Genomic DNA, 18695 nt, shown 5'->3' with positions numbered 1-18695 from the left:
ATTTAAGGTCTTTGTGATATTCTACCAACCTTAAATTTCTCTCTCTGATGGTAATTGTTAGATGCTGTTTAGACCCTCAATATTACTCTTGTATTCTAACATGTTCATTTATAAGTTGTATTCTGTTTCTCCTGTGTATATATACTTGTATGCTAATAATGTATTATGTTTTGTTTTTGTATTTGTTTATCTGTGGAGCTTTTCTCCTCGGGCCTCCACTGAAAAAGGGTTCTGCAACCCAGTCAGACTAATGCCAATTAAATATAAATAAAATAATAAATTACTTTTTTGTCTCTGGATATTATGTTCAGCACATAAGATGACTAAAGGGAGTTAGTTTGTCTGCTGAACATAACAAATCTTAAGCCTTGCAGATATTTAGTGTTTGGTTGGCTAGCCATGGACACTTTTTGAGCTGTGGGCCCTTGGAGGCCATCTGGATTGTTCATATTATAATATGCCACTTCTTGTAGCTTGTTCAGCTGCTGGAAAGAAGCATGTGACTGACTCAGGGGGGTGGTTGTGGGATGATGCAGAGAAGGAGAAAGAAAGAAAGAAAGAAAGAAAGAAAGAAAGAAAGAAAGAAAGAAAGAAAAAGAAAGAAAGAATGAAAGAAAAAGAAAGAAAGAAAGAAAGAAGAAAAGAAAGACAAAAGAAAAGTTTCTTTAGATTGCACTATGACATCTATACTTTGATCCTAGTGTGCACTTTTCTACACAGTGTTTTAGCATGAAGTACATGCAGCATGCTTAACTGTATCCTTTTTTGTTTAATTGTAACTGATGATAGAGTCATATAGCTTTTTTGACTGCAGTAATTTGCCAAGGGTCAACTTTGGGCAAAATTACACTTTTTAATGAATAAGTTCATAGACTATTTGCCATGCTGAATAATCTTCTATTGGTATTTTTTCTCTTTAAAATATGTGCCTGAGGATTTATGAGAAAGATACCTAAATAAACATGACAAAAAAAAACACACCAATTTATTAACTCCTGGAAGAACATTCACCCACATTTAGAAAGGGTTACAAAAGCATATTAAGCACAACACAAATAATTAATCAGTTATAAAGAATAAATAAAAGCAACAATAACACAATGAAAACAAAGATAAAAGAATTCACACAGTATAAAAACATGTAAAGATGTTTATAAATATGTGCAATGGAAAGCTGCAAACATAAAATTAAGACTAATTTAAAAGACTTAAAGTTTTAAACATCAGAATTAAGATTCATTCCATAAACCATAACAATCGTATAACAATTATTCTTTCAATACTGTCTGAAGTATCCTGTCCTAGGGAGCGATTAAGGATGCCGACTACCTCTTCATTACCACAAGTGTAATTGCCTAGTATAGTAAAAGGAAAACCATAAAAAGTGCCAGACTCCCTTATAACAAAGTTAATGCTACAGTAACCACAGGCGAAAGTGTCCCATTGGACAAAGGAAGCATGATGTTCACATGAGATTTATTAAAATAGTTGTGAATATCCCATGTCTATGATATTAAGGGATGTAAACAAATTCTTATCTAAATATACAATTTATAATATTATGCCTTTTGGGTTTCTAATACCATGACAGGAAGGACTCATTCCTAAGTCAAAGTATGATTAAAGTTCATGAAACTAGTTTTGTTTCAATCATTGATGTTAGTCAGAAGTATTCTTTACATGTCTATATACCTGAGTTAAAAGACAGCTGTTGGTTGAAATCACTAATTTAACTCATTTGTTACATGGGTCAACAGAGGAAGATTGAACTCTCAGTGTGATGCTGCCAGCCCAGCTAGCTGGAATTTTGTAAATAATTCTATGTCACTTGTGAATATTGCTATGATTTATACAGAATTGTATGTTATGTACTGCGATTCAAGAATGTAACCATAGTGTAGCTACTGGAAAAGAAAAGAAATGCATATAAACTATATACCTGTGCAAATGTATGTTTTAATAGTAAAAGCTGGAACTCGCAGAGTTAACTTGAAAACTTCAAGAAAATAAGTTTGAATCAAAATGTTTTATGATTGTGTTATCTCTTAGTTTCAAAGCAGCAAGCAGACATGATGTCTAGAGATAGCATTTTTTCTGTTGTCTTGAAAGTAATTTTAATTATTAGGCTTAAAATTTAAAGTGTTTTATTGCTTCCTAGCAGCTACACATCTGAGATATATGTATTTCTCACACAGAGATGATACAATTCTGTTGGTATCTGTTAGCCTGGGAACTAAAGCCAGGTGACAAAGAGTGATTTCATCCAAGTTGACCGAGCAGTAATGTTTGATAGTAATTTAACAACTCTCTCAGAGAAAGACAGTGCATTTTGTATCTTATCTTGGACGTAGAAACATCCAGTCATCATCATCTGGATTTGCCTTGCTAATATTAAATAACTAGGGTACAGTGATATCTCTTAGATATAGATAGGAATATAGTAAAGATTAGTTTAGATGTTTTCCATATTTATTTAAGACTGTCCTGCAATGTTGTTTTAAAATATTTCCTTTGGTTCTGAACTCTGTAGTTACTGTGTTGATTGATTATTGCCTTTTTCTTTTATTATTTATTAATAAATATATTTGAACTTTTTTTGTGGCTGATATTTGTGAGACATAGTAAAGCTCTTAGGGTACTTGCATATGTATTTGGAGACACCATACAGTCCACTCCTAAATAGCCTTAGTCATGGTCACACTTACCATTTGGATAATAGTAACATTACACAGTAGGAATGGTCAACCTTTGTAAGGCCCTTTAAGTAGCTGACAAGTAGGGGTTGGTGAAAGTGACAACTACCTTATTGTCTGGGCAGAAGGGGGCCTAGCTAGTAGACCCGTGTCAGCCTTCCCAAGGTGTGTGTGTGTGTGTGTGTGTGTGTGTGTGTGTGTGTGTGTGTGTGTGTGTGTGTGTGTGTGTGTTTGTATATTAATCAAATCTCAAAGTGTGTGTGTGTCAGTTATTTGGGTAGGGACTCAAAGCACTGGTTGGACAAAGAGGGTGGTGGAGGTCTTGGCTTGACCCCCTCAGCTGAGATCTTAACCCTATAGCTGCACCAATGGGGAGTCTTATTGAGGATCTAGAGAAAAAGGGAGAAACCAGCCCCAGACAGACTGTATTCTCTCTATGCTCTTAAGGGAAGTTGTCCTTTACTGTATGTGTACTTGCCATCCTCCCAATGTGTACGTCCCTCACTGGTGCTAGTGGTGAGGACTGAGGCTGCTTGATTACTGGGCCAGTGCAGAGGCATCACATATTGTTTGGCAGTGGTGAGATATTCACATCACATATTTATTGGTTTGTAATGGTGTGGATATTGAATTCCTGTAGCTTGTGTACAGTGGTCACTGAAGGCGTTTGTAATGTCAATCAGCCATGCAGTGAAAATTCAGAGTTCATATCACAATTGTTTTATTTATTTATTTATTTTTTTGTTAGCTTTGTTAGACAGGGAAAGAAGGCAAGTATGTCAGCAGAGGAGTATGGCAAGCTGACGAGGAGCCAGTTTGCTGAAATGTGCCAGGCTAAAGGACTGATGCATGCCAACCTGACTAAAGCAGACATGATTGCAGCTTTAGTCACAGATGCATCACAGAATAGCAACCAGGAGGACAATCATACTGGCTATGGAGATGTACAACTCTCAGAAAATGGACAGCTCAACCTTTCCACAGAGGACTTAAAAATCTGTCTAGAGTTAAAGAGACTTGAGTTGGAGGCCAAGCATTTGGAGACATCTGGAGGCTGAGGAAAATGAGAAACTGCGACGTCTGCAGGTTGAAGAGAATGAGAGGCAGAGGCAATATGAAAAGGAGATTCTGACTCTTTGCCAGAGTCATGGAGGTAATGGGAAAGTGAGTAACCAAACCCGAGAAGCAACAAAGGTCAGTTAATTTCTTCCACACTTTACAGAGGGGGATAATTTTGATAGTTTCATTCATATGTTTGAGAGGGTATGTAAACAGTATAATGCTGACCAAGGGCCCTGGGTACAGTTCCTGACCCCATTACTCCATGGTAAAGCTGTAACTGCAATTTCTAAACAGTGTGATAAGTATTGTTTAAATTATAATACAGTCAAAATGTGTCTGTTAGAATGTTTTAAGTTAACACCTGAAGTTTATAGGAAAAAGTTTTGTGAGTATAGACTCAAGGCAGATGAAAGTGTGTGTAAATATGTTGCTGAACTAAACACTTATTTTCATAGGTAGATGAGTGGATGGCAGGTCATCACTTTTGAAGGGCTGGCAGGCAATTTGGTGAGGGAACAAGCCCTTAGCACTTTGCTTGAGGACAAGAGAATCTGTTTAGCAGATACACAATGCAATACTACAGATGAGTTGGGGAAGAAGGGAGACCTATACCTAGCAAGAAGGGTATCACTGAACAAGAAAGGGACACCCAGTGCTGCTCATGGGTCTAAGGAAACCCATGGTGGGAAGCCCAGACTGCCCCATCAGAGTCCTCCAGTAGCAGGGGAAGACACTAGTCCATGTACATTTCCAGGACCAAGGGTTAAATGTTTTAAATGCAACCAGTGGGGACATGTAGCATATAGATGTCCATGTAGGCAAGGTGGGGTACAAAAGGTGGGAGAGCCAGTAAGTGGGAATGACAAAATGCCAACAGTAGGTTGTTTTGAGACAACAAGGGTACCAAACTACCACAAGAGATTATATCCTATCTTAGTGAATGGGGAAGTGGCCATGGCTAATAGAAACACAGCCTCTGACCTAACCATTGTGAAGACTGCAATGGTTACAGAGGAGAACTACTTGCATGGGCAGTCTACTCCAGTCAGAGCTTTAAGAGGGACACCATTCCAAAAAACTTTGGCTAGGGTACACCTTGACTGGGAGTTTGGAAAAGGAAGCAAGTGAGTAGGTGTGTTTGAGAATATCCCTGCAGATGTCCTGATAGGGAATGATTTTGATAATGCAGTACCGTGTGTTAATGCAGTTACATGCAGTCAGGCTTGTAGACAAACATGTGGGTCTGGTGGCCAGGGGGAGACCCAGACAGGCCACACACTTGCAGCCAGGACTGGTGAGGTGGTTACTTCAGGGAGGGGGCTACCCTGTTGCAGTGAGACTGAAAGTGATCCACAGTTGGTTGTGGGTACTGATGTTCTCTTGGACAGAGTGACTGCAAGGCAGAGGTGAGTAGTAGTACCCAGGCTGACAGTGAGGCATCGCTGTCAGAGGTTACCAGACTTTTGTGGAAGAGGAGCTGGGAAGGGTTACTAAGAGAGACTTGAGACAGGCTTAGCTCTCAGACTCTACATTACAAGGCCTGAGGAAGGTAGCTAGTGAGGGACCTGATTCTCAAGGGATGGGGGAATCAGTATACTGGGACAAAGGGTTACTGTATAGAGAGTGGACCCCTGAGGGAGGACTAGAGGGTGAGAGAATATAGCAGTTGGTAGTGCCCAGAGCCTACCATCTGGCACTTCCAGCCATAACCCATGATATTCCCTTTGCAGGTCATATGGGCATAAAGCTTACAAAGAGACAAATTATGCAGAACTTCTATTGGCCTGGTATTTCCAGAGATGTAACAGGGTACTGCAGGGCCTGTGAGCAGAGCCAAAAGGTAGGCAAGGCAGCGACAATGTGAAAGCTCCTTTGATGCCTTTACCTGTGATTGAGGAGCCATTTCAGAGGGTAACTATGGATATAATGCGGCCTATGAGTACCCCAAGTTCCACAGGGAAAGTATACCCTAGTGGTAGTAGATTATGCTACCGGATACCCTGTGGTGGTGGCTCTGCCCTCCATTGAAGCAGAAAAGGTGCAGATTTTTTGTTAGAAAGTTTCAGCAGGGTAGGTTTTCCAAAAGAAATACCGACTGACATATCAGACTTGCTGGCTTGTCTGTGAAAGCACTGTGGGGTGAGGCACCTAAAAACATCCCCCTACCTTCCCCAGACTAATGGTCTTATTGAGAGGTTAATCTCTACACTCAAGATGATGCTACTGGCATTTGCAGACCAGTTTGAGCGGGACTGGGATAAATATCTGCCCCATCTGTTGTTTGCTTACAGAGAGGTGCCCCAGGAATCCACAGGTTTTTCACCCTTTGAGTTGCTGTGCGGGCATAGGGTGAGAGGACCTTTAGATTTGATTTGAGATGAGTGGGAGAGTGAGCGTGAATCCCACAAGGAATTTGTTGTGGCATATGCCCTAAACTTCAGGACAAGACTCAAGAAACTCATTGGCTTGGCCCAGGAGAACCTGGCAGAAGCCCAAACAGCAGGAAAAGGTGTGGTATAACAGGAATGCTTGAGCTAGAGAGTATGCTGTGGGGCAGCAGTTAATGGTTCTCATTCCTGTCAGACACAACAAGCTGCAGGCAGCTTGGAAGGGACCCTACAAGGCGGTAAGGAAGGTCAGTGATGTTAACTACATGGCAGAATTGCTAGGGAGGAGGCAAAAGCACAACTTGTACCATGTTAACATGATGAAACCTTACCATGATATGGAGGCCCCTGTGCTGAGTATTTGCAGTGGATTGCAGGAGGAGTCTGAAGCGGATCTGGTGACTGATCTCAGTGATGCTCAAACTGTCACCTTAGTGGAAGGGGTAGCAATGTCCCAGCAGCTATCCCCTACCCAGGTTTGAGAAATCTGAGCAGTGTTACAGAAGTGTGGGGACATTCTCACTGGGAAACCCGGGTGTGCCCACCTGGTGCAGCACTATGTGGATACAGGACCCTAAAAGCCTATTAAGCAGGCCCCTTATAGGGTGCCTGAGAGAGTCAAACAGATTCTGAGGGAGGAGATACAGGAAATGTTGGAACTAGGGGTAATTCAGGAGTCCATCAGTCAATGGGCCTCCTCAGTGGTGCTGGTACCAAAGAAGGATTGCAGCACCAGGTTCTGTGGATTACAGGAAATTAAATTGTCACACAGAGTCAGATGCTTACCCCATGCCTAGGACAGATGAAACCTTAGAGCAGCTAGGTGGGGCTAAATATCTTACCACCATTGATCTTAGGATTACTGACAGGTACCTTTGACTCCCAGTGCTAGAGAGAGGTCAGCCTTTACGACTCCTTTTGGCATGTATGAGTTCACAAAGATGCCGTTTTGCATGAAAAATGCCCCAGTGACTTTTCAGTAGCTGGTAGATCATATCCTAGCAGGAGATTTTGCCTTTTGATTACCTAGATAATATTGCCATCTACAGCCATTCCTGTCAAGAGCACCTTCAGCATGTCAGGGAGGTGCTGGGCAGACTACAGAGGGCAGGGTTGACCATTAAACCGAGCAAATATCAGGTGGGTATGGCAGAGGTCTCCAACCTGAGACATAGAGTGGGGAGTGGTAAGATCAGGCCAGAACCCACCAAAGTGGAAGCCATTCAGACATTGTCTGCCCCTGTTAACAAAAATCAGGTGAGGGCATTCTTAGGGACAGCAGGGTACTACAGAAAGTTCATCCCGAGTTATAGTACCATAGCTGCTCCCATCACAGACCTAACAAGGAAAAACAGACCAGATAAGGTTGTGTGGACCCCAGCATGTGAGCAGGCATTCCAGAAGCTTAAAGGACCTTTGGGAGAACCCCCTGTGTTAGCCAGTCCAGATTACAACAAATAATTTGTTGTGCAGGTGGATGCTTCAAACCATGTGGTGGGGGCTGTACTTAGCCAGGTTTCCCCAGAGGGAGAAGAGCATCCAGTGGTATATCTCAGTCATGGGCTGCAACCCAGGGAGGAATGCTATGCAGCTATAGAAAAGAAATGCCTAGCCATAGTGTGGGTACTGCAGAAACTTCAGCTGTATCTGTATAGAAGGAAATTCACTATAGTTACAGACCAAAATCCCTTAACATGGCTACATCGAGCCAGCCAGCAAAATGCCAAGTTACAAAGGTCGAGCGTAGGGTTGCAAGCATATGATATGACAGTGCAGCACCATAGTGGGGTTAGCAATGCCAATGCAGATGGGCTTTCAAGACAGGGAATGGAATAAGGTTTTCCCAGATAGGCTCAACTCTCTCAAGCAATGTTTTTCAAGGGGCACTTTTCAGGGGGGGGGGTAGATTGTGATGCTGCCAGCCCAGCTAGCTGGAAGTTTGTACTAAGCTTCAAGAATGTAACCATATTGTTCCCTACTGGAAAAGAGCAGAAATATATATATATAAACGATATACCTGTGCAAATGTATGTTTTAATAGTAGAATCTGGAACATACAGAGTTAACTTGCAAAACTTCAAGAAAATAAGTTGGAATCAAAATGTTTTATAATTGTGTTATCTCTCTGTTTCAGTGCAGCAAGCAGACATAATATCTAGAGCAACAAGTATTTCTATTGTCTTTAAAGTAATTTTAATTACTAGGTTTAAAATGTAAAGTATTTTATTCCTTCTTAGCAGCTGCACATCTGAGAGATATGTACTTCTCACACAGAGATGATAAAATTCTGTTGGTATCTGTTAGTCTGGGAACTGAAGGCAAGTGGCAAAGACCGATGCATCCAAGCTGACCCAGCAATAATGTTTGATAGTAATTTAAGAACTCTCTCAGAGAAAGACAGTTCATTTTGTATCTTGTCTTGTACCTTTAAACATCCATTCATCATCATCTGCATTTGCCTTGCTAATAGTAAGTAACTAGGGTACAGTGACATCCCTAAGATATAGATAAGAGTATAGTAGAGATTAGTTTAGATGTTTTCTGTATTTATTTGAGAGTGTCCTGCAATGTTGTTTTAAAATATTTACTGTGATTCTGAACTCTTTAATTACTGTGTTGATTGAGTATTGTCTTGTTCATTTATTATTTATTATTAAATATATTTAAACCTATCTTTGTGGCTGATATTTGTGAGACATATTTAAGCTTCTAGAGTACTTGCATATGTATTTGGTGACACTCTACTGTCCACTTCTAAATAGCCTTAGACTTGGTCACACTTACCATTTGGATAATAGTAACATTACACAGTAGGAATGGTCACCCTTTGTAAGGGACTTTGAGTAGCTGATAAGTAGGGGTTGGTGGCAGTGATAAATACCTTATAGTCTGGTCAGAAGGGGACATAGCTAGTAAACCTGTGCACCTTCCTCAGGTGTGTGTGTGTTTGTATATAAATCAAATCTCACTGTGTGTGTGTGTGTGTGTGTGTGTGTGTGTGTGTGTGTGTGTGTGTGTGTGTCAGCTACTTAGACAGGGACACTAAGCACTGTTTGGACAGAGTGGGTGCTGGAGGTCTTGGCTTGATCCCATAGCTGAGATCTTAGCCCTATAGCTGTGCCAGTGGGGAGTCTTATTGGGGATATTGAGAGAAAGGGTGAAAACAGCCCCAGACTGACTGTGATCTCTGTGTGCTCTTAAGGAAATTGTACTTTATTTTGTGTGTACTTGTCATCCTCCCAATGTGTATGTCCCTCACTAGTGCTAGTGGTGAGGATTGAGTCTCTTTGATTACTGGGCCAGTGCAGGGGCAACACACTCAGGATGCCTCCTTTTGATTCTATAACGTTCATCTCACACCACTGTTTCATGCGCATGTGAAGTCTTACATATAAAGACATTAACACTTACTGAGATATTGGAATGAGTATAATTATGAATGTGTTGATTGTTAAATATCCTTTCCTCCTGTTCAATGTAATAAAACATCCATCATTTATTTATTGCCCAACATGAGGGAGAAAATTACAAATCTCTATTTTTAATATAGACCTCAGAATACTCACTGTTGAAAATAAACTGGCTATGATGCTTGTTGTCTAGTACTATGTCTACACATTGAAAGCATGGAGAGTTTGCTGAAGAGTATCATTAAAGGCCTCCCAAGTGTCTATCTAAATCATACAGTTATCATAGAAAGGGTAAACATCATATCTCGTCAATGCCATGAGAGCAAATGCTGGGATAGGCATTTCATAAAACCTCTGTGTGCAGCAGAAAGGTTGAAATCAAGGCCATAAACAGAAAATGGATGCTCCTCAATGTGAAACTTAGACACCTCCTTTGTGATTTCAAGACTGAGCTGTGAAGGCAGGCATAACAAGTACCTTTTCATTCCTTATACCTCCTTACTCTCCTTTGTTCACTTACTTACTTACTGCTATCTGATTCTCTTCCCTGACTTTCTCTCAAAATATACCATAAGCCTGTTTCTCTAGCACTTCATATTGCAATTGCTATTTGTATTAGACTAACTTATCTTTAATTTCTCTACAAACTGCCTAAAATTTCTCTAAATATTAAATTAATGTCATATACCTTGTATCGATTCTTAACCAATTTGTTTATATTATGTCTAATTTGTTATAATAATTTAAAATGCAGATGTTTTTGTTTTATTTTTGAAGATTGTAAAATTATTGTTCTCATTTTTCGTAATAATTTGGAGCTTTTCTCCCTGGGCCTCCACTGAAAATGGGTTTCTACCTGGTCGGACTTTCCCCGGTAATCAAATATCAGTAGATAAATAATTAAATAAATATGTATTCTGACTTTATTTTGATACAATTGTTCAGGCTCAGAAAGTCTAAATATGGGGTTAAAGTAGTTGTCTTTTTTAGGAATCAAAAAATGTTCAATAAAACTCTATCATTCTGGTTCTGGAACTATCTCCATTGCTAATACATGCTACAGTACTGTAGCTGCTAAGTCCAGCTGCCAGTGTGGGGTAGAAGAGTTAAGGCCTGGGATCGGATAGTTACAAATCAATATGGAGTACAGCCTTAATACATTCTTGTCCACTTAATGGTCTGCTGTCACCAACTATCATTATTTAAAAAAAAAACTGAAAATGTATTGACAGTTTGCACTTCACATGTAAAGGCAAGGATCAGGAAATGATAAATCCATTCAAGCTGGGTGTATCGATATTGCCTAGCTGAAGCACCATGTCTTGACTGCATTCTCTTGCTTTTCTATGCCTGCCCTCTGTTTTAACTGTTCATTTTTAATTGTCGCAGTGTAATCCATTTGTTGGAAAGATGATTTAGCTACTATTACTTATTTATTTTTGTATTTGCCATCTGTTAACAGGGTAAGTATTTTAGTCTGAAGACACTTTTCAGGCATGAGATGGGTCATGTGGCAGTTTCTAGAGTGGTGAGCAAAGCATTTATTTATGTTCTATATTGTTTTGACTTCATACTTCAGTTGTAGCAAAATGTTTTGCAGTGAGATTCCAGAAAAGAAAAGCTTTATTTATTTTTTTTAACAAGAAGCATCTTTATTAAATTATCACACATGACAGAAGCAATCATACATTTATATAAATGAAAACAAACCATATTGACATAATTTTAGTTGCAAACATTATACATCACAAACCATATTGACGTAATTGTATCTATAGTCCTCTCGACTTTCAATATATCTTTATTTACTTACTGATCCTATGTGATTATAAGTATAACAACATTAAGCATAATAATTTACAGTACCAAACAGCCATATCTGAGACACCACTCCATTGTATATTGAGTATTGTATCTCTGAGACACTACTCCACTGAATGATTTCTTCTTACTAAGTGTAACTGCCTAAATATTTGTTACTAAGTGATCCTGTTAGCTTTATTACTAACTTGAACTGTGATAATATGTGTTACTATGTGATTTATTACTATCATTTCCCTGTTTGTTTCACTATTGTTTAAAATACTGACTGTTATGTTGTTATTATTTGGAGCTTTTCTCCTGAGCCCTTCGCTGAAAATGGGTAAAGTTGCCAAGTCGGACCTCCTCCGTATACAAATGTTAAATAAATAAAATAAAAAAGGGACATTCATACTCAAACTCACATAAAAATAAAAAATGACAAAACTGACAATTTAAAATGTAAAATGACAAATGAAACTAATCATAAGAGTTTTCTACTTAATATAAAAATATCCCTTAACATAAAATTGGACATGTCCTTGTTATTTTAATTCCTACATATATTCCTTACCTCATAGTAATCACTCATCTCTTTCTCCTCCTCCTCCTAACATCTCACGACTAATTAGCATGCATTACCTTCATTCACAAGGGGCTGACCACACACAAACAGCATATGCCCTTTGCTTGTAACACGTTAAGCCTTTATTACCTTATTCTTTACTTCTTTATATTTTCAATATGCCACCTACCTTTTTTCTCAGTGTAGTAATACAATAAATATCTTATTTCCACATACCACTTTTTCTTCATTTACACCTGTATTCTTTTTTTCTGACTTATCTTCCCTCTCTTTATGAATTACTTATTCTTTTATGTGCTAATAAATATTTTTTGTACATTAAATTGCATGGTCCCAAAATCTTTTACATAGACATTTGCAAATTGTTTCTTTTTTTTGTTTGTTTTTTTTTTGCTTACTTGTTAATACTTTGTTAGTATTTAATGCTTATCAACTACTTTCTGTTTACCTTTTTATAATGTATATGGTGATTTTCTCCCTGTGTCTCTACTGAAAATGAGCTTTGCTAAGTCTGACTTTCTATGTTAGCAAATATAAATATACAAAAACATTTGAGTAGATTCTAGCAAATGAAGGCTTTATTTAGAGGAGCATTCAATAAGTAGTTTTCACTCTCTTCAGAAGTAAGACTGCATTTTAAGATGCATAGGCCTATTAATCAAAAAGCTAGAGGCAGGAACTCAAAAGCAGGCATTGTCTTATATTATATATACATTTCACCATATGCAAACTCACTTTATCAGCTGAGACATCTCTTTTAGAAAGACAGCTGATACTTATTTGGTGAGGTTATCTATTTCAGGATGTTTGACTATACATGTGCCATATTAGAATGCTAATTAATAACTCTGCACCCAGGAAAGGCAGGAATATATACTTTGTTTTCCTATCTGCCCAATACCTTGTTTTCTTTGTCGTTTAATAAAGATATAAGAATAGGAGTAATATTAAATGTATTCTCAGCTTCAAATACTTTAGAAGTAGAGTTAGCCATATAATTTCTCTAAAAGTGTCTCTGGCTAAAATACCAACTAAAAAAGACATTTTCTTAAGAGGATGAAATCAGTTTTATGGTATTTGTCTCAAGTCCCCTCCCCATCAAAAAATATCCTGAACAGAATCTATAAATGCAGATATGGGTAGAAGCTTGGGCTGATCTTATGTTAGGTGTTTGTTTGATTTTGGTAGGTAAGTTTCTTGGATAACAATTTAACATATACATTTATAAAGTCTAGAATATCTACAAAATAAACCATTTATAATGGGAGGGGGGTATTGACACAAAAGATAAAGAGCCCATGTCTTTACTGCAGTTATATCCAGTGGGAGAATATATCTGTCAAATTAAAATATGGCATTTTTCTTTAAGTCAGAACCTTCAAGGAACATCCAGGTATATGTTACATTTCCTTTTCCTTCTGTACAGATTTCTCTGAAGTAGATAGTTGAGTGTGAGACTTCAAGACTTTTGCACTATATCAAAATATTCCTGTTTAGCTCTTTTATAGTGTATGAATATGGAAGCCCCCTTTCTTAGGGAAACTCATGACTGACCCTCAGTCCCCTGCACCCACTGCATCCAGGAGTCAGATGTCCATACTCTATATGATACCTCTAAATGTACTCAGTCTGATTGCAGGAAAACAAATAATAAGGGTAGCAGGAAAATGTTTAGAGATCATTGGCACCATAACAATTCTAAGCTCAGCCAGGGCAGCTGAAGATAGAAGTCCAGGGAGGGAAATTTTCTTCACCAACTTTAAATGTTTCCTCTTGTTGAATAATCATAGTTTTAATACTTGAAAAGGAGGTAGTTTGCCTCCAAGCTATACATTTTTTCTTGGAATCCTTTAGAAAGGCTCGCATTCATGGGAGAAAGGGGCAAGTCAAGTGAGTAGTGCATGCTAAAATAGCCGGGTGCAAATTGACTCCAGTGTCTAGCACAAGTGACTCTCATAGCAAAGAATGTCATGTGTCCTGAGTTTTGAGTGCAGATGTTGTGGCTTGACCATAAAGTGTCAGGATCTCTGTCGCTCCAAACACAACAACATAATTATAAGTCTAGCTTTGTGGATCTGGTAGTGATGGAAGGAGATCTGAAGAACAACATTGATCCAGTATTGCTCTGAAGATGGTATAACATAAAAAAGTGAGAATGGGAAGGAGAAAGCAGTGTCTTAGGGGTGCAGCAAAGTCACTGCTTGCAATATCATTTTTTGCTCACATTAAGCTTTTCTTTAGCCAATGCTCATCAGTATGTGTCGATGTTACATCATTAACCTGGGTAGGCAATGAGGCACAGCATCTGAAGATGTGCCATCCCTGGGTCATAGAGCAAACACATGACCAGGCTGGTTATTGTTTCAAGCCTTGGCTTCCTCCAGGGCTCAAACAATCTGCCCACATTCACCTGTGCCCTCTGTCTGGATAGACACAGCCATTCTCTGTGCCAGATTTGTCAGACACCACAACCACTAATCAAACTTAGGCTGATATCAGGGCTTCATCTAGCTCATCTGAAAATTTCAAATGCATATTGATTTTTTCCTTTATTTTTGTTCAGTTTATGTTTTCCTCCACCTATGTTTTTTTTTGCATGCAAGTTGAAATGTTTCCATGTTATGTATTTTTTTCAATAGGACCTGACTTAGAATAAGGAATAGCAGAATAAATATCCTTCCATTTTTATATGTGTTACCAATTTTTTTTTTACTTTTCTGGTTATTGCATATTTGTTAAAAGAAACAATCACCCAAGCATAATGAACAATGGTGAAGACATCCCATGTCAGCCAAAGTGTTTATTGGTGACTTTCTCATTTATCCACACAAAATATCAAAGGAAAATGCATTTAGAGTTACTTAGAGTAAACGTAGGACTGAGTAAAAATTTCACTTTTTATTTAGAGTGCTGTGACCATCATGAATATAACTAGAGTAACTTTAGTTTTGCAAAAAAAAAAAGGAATGTACATGAGCTTCTGCTGTCTTCTGTGTGAAAGGCATCTTATAATGCCATTGCTTACATCTGTAGATGTATTCCAGGGGACAACTAGGTGCCTAATACAGTGTGTACAAACACCCCCAAACAGCCACCCACCCACACACCCACCCACATACAAACATGTGCATCTATAGACATCCAAACACACACACACACACACACACACACACACACACACACACAAATGCGCACTGACATATGCATGCACATGCACTCAAATGTTCACTCACACATCTCACATGCATATACATGAACAGTGAAAAATGCTTTCCTGCATAATTAAACTTTATAAGGCAAGTCCTTTTGGGAATTAAGTGCTGACAGTTAATCTGTTTGTACTACTCAGAATAAAAACATAATTGTAGCCAGTTTGTTTTACTCTCTACACAAATACAGCCATTTCTTGTTGCAAACATGCATTTCATTGTTTTGATATGTATTACGTTATTTCATAGCTTTTCAGTTCATTCTGATGTCATAAAAGGTAGACACATATAACAAATTTCCATCTGGAAAAGAGCTGACTAGTGAGTCTTTCTTACATGGCTCATCATAGAGTTACCGAGCATTTGATGGAAATGAAGCAAGAGATGTCCTCCATGTTTATTTTGGTTTTCAAAGCAACTTCTGTCCTTGAAGAGTCACTCAGTGCTTTAGTATGCCAATTACATTTAAGAAGAAAGTAGTGTTTAATAGAGAAAAATAATTTATTTTAGGGTGGAGCTATTTTTTTTTACCTGGCAGTTAGAAGATATCAGCTCCTGTCATTCTGGTTGCGAAAAAGATAAACTGTAGTTGTAAATTTGCTTCAGCTGCAGTTAGCGGACTTGAAGTAGGAGTGTAACATTTTTACTTTTTTTTAAGTCTCACATTCCAGCTTGGACAGGTAAAAATTCCATTTAGGCCACAGTGTCACAAACAAATTTAATGTTTCATGTTTTCAGTTTAGGTATCCATGAACTGTAACCCCTTTTCAAACCGACAGTGCATGACCCAGGACTTTTTCATGAATGCATACACGTTGTGCTTTGGCTTATATACTGTAATTTTTCAAAACCACTGCTTCATTTTCATCTTATGACTGTTGTTACTAATGAGTTTCTAGCTACCCATAATTTTAAGTGCATTTAGCCCATAAAAACAGTAGTGTTTGCGAAAGCCTAGCATATCCTCAACAGATATTTTAGGCATAACTGTAATTATCTTCTCAGTCAGAGTTGTAATTTATGTGATGGTTAAAACAGTTTTTACTGGTTTTGAAAGCCAAGTAACATGAAGAGATAACGATTTTATGTTGTAACTGGTAGTTTATTTATATTATTGGTTAGATGCCCTAACTGTAATTGCTGAGCTAGACGCTGTTAGACGGTCTCATAACTTAAGCTTATTACGTCTTCTTGCGGTTAATAGAAAATAAGATTTTAATGTAGGAAACAATTCCTGATGAGCTCATCTTAAATGAAGAACTTTTCCACTGCCATAGATTGAAATAAGTATCTTTTCAAAACAGGGAAGAAAAGCAGTCAGAATTTTGAGAATAAAAATCCAATCGGCTTAATGCAGCACAGAGGATCAGCCTTGTTCTGAGATCTAATGCTTACAAAATTAAAAACATCCTTCTCCCTTGTTGGTCACTTCTTAACAGAATGCACTACCCTTATATGTCAAAGAAGCTTCTTCCTTTGTTAAGCATTTTGGGGGTCATTAGTATGCAATACTTTGAAGTAACAAATACAATATCAATGGATTTGATTACCAGATATTACATGACTCCTGTGGGGGTCTCAAACCTGTAGACTTCCCACTCTGAAACTTTGAAAGGATTCTGGAGATACACAAAAAACTGGAAATCTCATTTTACATTATCACCTGCTTGTAATTATGATGTTTGTCGAATTATAGCTTTGTGGGCAGGGTATTAATTAATAATCCTCTTTGCCATGGCAATGTTTTGTGGGCTGCTTCTGTTTGTTTTGAATTTAACTTTTAAGAAAGTTATTGTCTTGTCTAAGACAGGGTATTATTCAAAAATAATGTTAAATAAGGAACAGGCATGCTTGTTCTGGTCTGTTTGCCTATTTAGTTTGCTTTGTTTTTATAATAAGGTAGTACAACTAAATAGTAAAATGGGAGCAGATCATTTGGAATGTTTTTTGGTAGGTCAAAGATGTTGTCTCTTGATAAATGGTGGAATGAATGGAGGACTTTGAAGGTGAAATTAGTGGGGAGATCAAATGTACTGTGGAACCTCACTAGTTTGTTATAAGTATATATAATACATATGTAGTACATGGAGTTTGCTGATTACACTCTGATATTTCGAAGAAGACAAACCAGTTAAGTGCCAGAATGGCACGTGACCTGAGCTTATCAAATATTAAGCACCCTCTGCAAAAGTTGATAAGGTTGGGTCCCATGCTAGACAGAATGATCTGCCTGTACTGACTAGCAAATGACAGTGGCAGAACAAAACATTTGTTTCTTCCTGCTCTTCATATCCTTAACATGTCCCCAACTTCCTGTGAAAGAAAAAAAATTTAAGAGAGTTGCTAGAATAACTGGATGCAATCTTGCCTGCACAGTCTGAAGAATGTTGAAACTTAAATGTACATCATTACTTAGTGACTTCAAGCCTCAGTGGTTTATCTGAAAACCATGTATTTTATGAGGAATAGACCAAAAATATGAAGCAGTAATCTGAATGAAAACTTTGTCAGTTGAGAATTCATAGAGGTAAGTATTAGATAGACTACATTACATTACCTCTCTTACAGGGCTCGCTAAGTGTTTTACCGGGGTCTACTTTAGGACCTCGAAAGCTTAATAGCTCGAATGCATATAAGTCGAACCATATGCATCGAACTATTAAACAATCAAAGTAAAAAAAAAAAATGCAAAAAAAAAGAATTTAAAGTAGTGTAAGCAGAGGGGCAAGCCCCCCTGTGCCCCCACACATCCCGCTATTTAAATATACCAACTCCGAGATCACACTACATTGAAGTAAATGGAAATCTCCAGCTACGGAGATTTCCGTTTACATTTTCAATGTTTTGCACTTTCGGTGTACTCGGGTCGTGGATATCGTATTTGATATTCTCTGACTTCGAGCACATAAAGTAGACCCATTTTACAGCTATGAAAGCCAGGAAAACACTTTGCAATTCTCTCCTCTTTAACTAGTAATAAATGGAGTAAATAAAGCTCTATGCACTCCAAAGAATTAAGATTGTCTCACCTGTCATAACCTTAAATTACGTGCTCTCAACATAGATGCCAAGATTCTCTCTCGAACTTCATTCTCAGGATGAATTTCTTGGCATCCATGTCTTGAATACGTAATAAGCAGGTTATGATCTGTGACACAACCAAGATGTATCAGATGGATGAAGTGAGGTTTTTCCATACTCAGTCACAGCTACTGAGCAGTCAATGTTCAGCAAAAGTCTTAAGACAATGGAAGTTTTCTTTTCTTTGTATTATGTATATAGTATTGTTCTACATGACTTTGTCAGGCTCAGCCCAGGAGCACTGTCTGGTTAAAGGATGTGCTCAGAGTCACACAGTTAAGCTTATGGAAGATAAGAGAATTGACAGCCCCTACACTTAGTCCTGAGAGCTACCTGACAGACTTTTATAATATATTTTGGAATATGAATGATTTTTAGAAACACTTATAGCACAAAGTTGCACTTTATGGTGTACTGGACAGAAACAATATAATAAGATGTGATTACCACCCCTGTTATGGTAGATG

This window comes from Protopterus annectens, chromosome 5.part0 (genome assembly GCF_019279795.1).
Source record: "Protopterus annectens isolate FY-2018-M chromosome 5.part0, PAN1.0, whole genome shotgun sequence".
NCBI lineage: Eukaryota > Metazoa > Chordata > Ceratodontiformes > Protopteridae > Protopterus > Protopterus annectens.
The sequence above is the reverse complement of the archived record's forward strand: the minus strand, read 5'-3'. Positions refer to the sequence as shown.